Consider the following 5,319-nt stretch of genomic DNA (forward strand, 5'->3'; position numbering starts at 1 on the left):
TCGTATGCGGATTTGAGAAGAAAAGACATTGAATATCGGGTTGGAGACAAGGTATTTCTCAAAGTCTCACCACGGAAGAAGGTGCTTAGATTTTGCCGTAATGGCAAATTGAGTCCGAGATTCATCGGTCCGTATGAAGTATCCGAACGAGTTGGGCGATGGCGCATCGATTAATTTTACCCCGAGCTCGAAAAGATTTACAACGTTTTCCAAGTCTCGATGCTTGACGATATAGATCCGAACCGTCGCGACGTAATCACTCCATCCGAGATTGAGATTCAGCCTAATTTGAGTTATGAAGAAGAGCCGGTTCGCATTCTGATGCGTGAAGTAAAAGAGTTGCGAAATAAGAAAATTCCATTAGTGAAGGTGTAACACCCCTTACCCGTTACCGTCACCGGAACAGGATACAAGGTATTACCAGAACATAACACATACCATTAAACATAACCGAAATATAAATATGTCATCCAATTTGATAGTGCATCGTATAATATATGTCTTGAACAATATTAGCCAACTTTAATGGCTTGTACAAATTAGCTGGTCGAGTACTGTAACTAATATTTTAAACCTAGACAAATATGACACGTAACAAAATAATTAAGCCTACTATACATGCCATAATTCAAAACGTTTAGTTCAAATACCCTAAAGTATGATAATGCGGGTAGATCTTCACGATCCTTAACTCCTGAGCAAGCCGAAGAACACTATTAGACAAAAGAGAGAAACAAAGTAAGCTTATAGCTTAGTAAGTAAGTATGTAAATACTAATAAAAAAAAATCTAACATGTTTACACAACAATTCAAGTATATCTACTTTAACTTCACTATTCATTCCACTTTGATTAAGCTGTCTCTGCTGCGTCATATTCACTAAATAAATCATAACTCGAGTTAAAAAACTCGAAATTCAAATCCGTAAAATTTCCCTGAATTTAGACTCATAAAGATTTTTGCTAATTTTTTTTATAATTTTTTGGTTCAACCAATTAGTACAGTTTATTAGTTAAAGTTTCCCCTGTTACACAGCTCAACTGATTTGACCTCTGTTCACTACAAATTGAATTTATCTCAGTACACAATTCAAACAACCCTGAAGTCTGTTTCATTTAAAACTAGTCTCAATAAGGAATTTAGGCATGTAAACTATATTTCTTAATTTGATTTGTACAATTTTTAATGATTTTTCAAAGTTGGAACAGGGGATCACGTATTCATCCTGAGCAAGTCACATACAATTGTAAATATCTCAAAATATAGAATTCCTTTGCTTGCTCTGTTTCTTTTATATGAAAGTAGACTCATTAAACTTTAATTTCACATCTCATTCAACCTCTAATTATATTCCTCCTATTTTTGGTGATTTTTCAAAATCACGTCACTGCTACCATCTAAAAACAGTTTTAATGCTAATTTCACTCTTTCACACATTCTTTATGCTAACCTCATTTTATCTTATATATGTATATACCACAAATCATTTTCACCACATTTCATTCACCATAAGTGTAGGTCCAAACCACAATATCACCACAAAACCATCCCGTTGAACAATTCGGATCAATCCTCGATATTTAATGGTTTCAAGACACACCCCACCATCATACTTCGTTTAGTTCGGCTCTCTTGTACACATGGTGAACACTTAGTACCACTCATGCGACCCAACCGATTTGTCTCGTAGCTCTCTTGTCTACATGGTGTCCTTCACTTGGAATCACGCATGCACCTAGCTACATTTATCTTTCACGTAGCTCTCTTGTCTACATGGTGTCCTTCACTTGGAATCACGCATGCGACCTAGCTACATTTATCTTTCACGTAGCTCTCTTGTCTACATGGGATACATCTCGTATCACACATGTGACCTAGCTACTACTGTGGTGTCTCGTAGCTTTCTTGTACACATGATGTGCACTCAGCATCATACATGTGACCTAGCTACGCCCCTCTATTTCATTCGATCTCCAGAATGTTCAACCAGATCTCTGTCTCTATATTTATTTCCATTCTTCCAATAGTCGATTTATATTTTAACATCAGCTAGTATATTTATATAATAGGCTGAAATATAAGAATGTACATGAAATTATTGTAATATTTACATACAAACTTACCTTGGTGCAAAATGTGGAAATTTTGCAATTTAGTCCAAAACTTTTTCCTTCCCCGATTCGAGATCAATTCGCGTCTTTCTTGATCTATAATAACGCATTTAGCTTATTTAATACTCATACTATTTATTTCAATCCAAAAATCACATCATGGAAAAATTACATTTTGCCCCTAACTTTTCAAAATTACAAATTTGCCCCTAGGCTCGGAATTTAATTTCAGCCCTTATTCTTATATTTTATGATATGCTGAACATTTTCTCTTCTACAACAACATCAAATTCTCACTCTATCATATAGTTATGAACAATAGGTATTTTTACCGATTATCTTGCTTTTACTCGTTTTCACTTAAAACCGAGTAGCACAAGTTATTTAACATAATTTAAAACCTCATATTCTATCATAAAACATCAAAATACACAAATTTCACCTATGGGTATTTTTCCAAATGTGAACCCTAGGTTAAATTATTACTAGCATAAGCTTAATCGAGCTTAAGGATTCCAAAAACGTAAAGAACATTAAAAGCGGGCTTGGAATCACTTACTATGGAGCTTGAAAATTGAAGAAACCCTAGCTATGGAGAGAGGAGAATTCGCAGCAACTAAGGAGGATGATGATCAATTTTGTGTTATTTTTCCCATTTTATTTCATTTAATATCCAAATGACCAAAATGCCCTCCTTACTAAACTTTCAAAATTCCTTCCATGTCCTAATTTTTCCATGAACTTAAAATTGGTCAAATTGCTATTTAATACCTCCTAATTAATATTCCAAAACAATTTCATACTAAAACTTCGGGATGCAAATTTTGCAACTTATTCGATTTAGTCCCTACTTTCAATTTAAGCACTTTAGGCATAGAATTTCATCACGAAATTTTCACACAATCATGCAATCATATCATAAACCCCAAAATAATTATAAAACAATTATTTCTATCTCGGATTTGTGGTCACGAAACCACTATTTCGATTAGGCCCTAATTCGGGTTGTCACAATTCTCCCCCCTTTTGAGATTTTCGTCCCGAAAATCTTACCAGAAAGAGGTTTGGGTCTTTGTTTCCTCATAGCTTCCTCGGGTTCCCACGTAGCCTCTTCTATCCCATGTGTCGTGCCACAATACTTTCACTAAAGCTATACTTTTATTTCTTAACTGTTTAACCTCTCGAGCCAAAATCTTTATTGGTTTCTCCTCATAGGTCATATCCGATCGAATCTCAATTTACATTGGGAAGTCACATGTGAAGGATCGAACGATAACGTCATAACATTGATACATGAAACACGTTATGAATTCTTTCTAACTCGCCAAGAAGGCCAACCGATATGCCATTGGTCCAATTCTCTCGATAATCTCGTGCGGCCCAATAAAACGCGGACTCAACTTGCCTTTTCGACTAAATCTCGAATCTTTTTCCATGGTGACACCTTCAAGAACACTTTATCACCCACGAAATTCAATCTCTTTTCTTTTAAATCGCATATGACTTTTGTCGATCTGAAGCGACTTTCAAGCAATCCGAATTACTTTTATTTTCTCTTGATTTCTTTAACTAGATCAACTCCATGAATCATTTCTCACTAAGCTCGGTCCAATATAAAGGAGTTCGACACTTACGACCATACAAGGCTTCATGCGGTGCCATTTGTATACTTGATTGATAAGCATTATTGTAGGCAAACTCAATCAAAGATAGATATTTCTCCCAACTACCTCTAAATTCTAAAACACAAGATCTAAGCATATCTTGAGTACGGATTACTCTTTCCGTTTGACCATCTGTTTGTGGATGAAATGCGGTACTAAAGTTCAATTTTGTACCCAAAGCTTCTTGTAACTTTTTCCAAAATCTCGAGGTAAATCTTGGATCTCTATCGATATTATAGACATAGGTACTCCGTGCAACTTCACAATTTCAGCAATATATAATTCGCTAATTTATCAAGTGAGTAATCAGTGCGTCTTGGTATAAAGTGGGCTGACTTTGTTAATCTATCAACCACTACCCAAACAGCATTCTTCTTTTAGGAGTTAAAGGCAAACCGGTTACAAAATCCATGGTAATCTTGTCCCATTTCCACTCAGGCACCATTACGGTTGAAGTAATCTGAAGGCACTTGATGTTCAACTTTTACTTGTTGATGATCAAACACTTGGTTACAAATTGAAATGTCCTTTTCATACCGCCACCAATCTGACTTCTTTAAATCATTATACATTTTGTGCTACCAGGATGAACTAATAAACAACCATTGTGCGCCTCATGTAATATTTTACGAATCAATTTATCGTTTTTCAAGACACATATCCCGTCTCGAAACATCAAAGCAGTCATCGGTCCAACTCGAAAATCGAGTCGTAACGATTCGCATTGAGTTCTCTTGATCCGCAACTCACTATCATTCTTTTGAGCATCACAAATCAATCGGAGAAATAACGGTTTAGCTCTCATTGACCCATCATCGACAATGCTAACCCGTGTTCATGGCTCCCAAAGTAAAAAGAAATTTTACGCTCAAGGCGTCAAGAACTACATTTGCTTTTCCGGATGATAATCAATCACTAAATCATAATCCTTTAATAATTCAAGCCATCTTATTGTCGCAGATTCAGATCCTTTGATTCATCAAGTACTTCAAACTTTTGTGATCAATAAAAATTCGGCATTTTCACCGTACAAATAATGTCGCCAAATCTTCAAGGCAAAACAACAATGCCGTTCCAAATCATGTGTAGGATAGTTCTTCTCATGCGGTTTTAACTGTCTCAAGCATAAGCTACCACTTTACCCTCTTGCATCAACACACATCCAAGGCACATCAATGATGCATCACTATAAATTACGAACTCCTTTCCGACTCGGGCGTACTAAAATTGGTGCTTCATCAATCGTGCTTTCAATTTTTCAAAACTTTGTTTACATTTGTCATCCATTCAAACTTAACATTCTTTTGCAACAACTTAGTCATAGGAGAGGCAATCATCGAAAATCCTTCAACAAAACGTCTATAATACGGCTAAGCCTAAAAGCTTCTAACCTCGGATACATTCTTGGCGGTTTCAATCAACGATCGCAGAAATCTTGCTTGGATCCACGAATACCATCACCGAGACTATATACCCCAAAATCCGACTTCACGAAGCGTAACTCACTTTTACTAAACTTGGCAAGCAGTTTCTTTTCTCTCAAG

The 5,319-nt window shown here is 35.9% G+C and overlaps 1 long non-coding RNA gene across 1 annotated transcript; it reads right to left on the bottom strand.

The window, feature by feature from the left end:
• Positions 1–440: 440 nt before the first annotated feature.
• On the bottom strand, positions 441–2,179 carry LOC128295279 (uncharacterized). The gene is made up of 2 exons (XR_008285630.1): positions 2,124–2,179; positions 441–713 (listed from the first exon to the last, which is right to left on the bottom strand). It is a non-coding gene; the product is annotated as an uncharacterized LOC128295279 (long non-coding RNA).
• Positions 2,180–5,319: the final 3,140 nt, after the last annotated feature.

This window comes from Gossypium arboreum, chromosome 7 (genome assembly GCF_025698485.1).
Source record: "Gossypium arboreum isolate Shixiya-1 chromosome 7, ASM2569848v2, whole genome shotgun sequence".
Taxonomy (NCBI): domain Eukaryota; kingdom Viridiplantae; phylum Streptophyta; class Magnoliopsida; order Malvales; family Malvaceae; genus Gossypium; species Gossypium arboreum.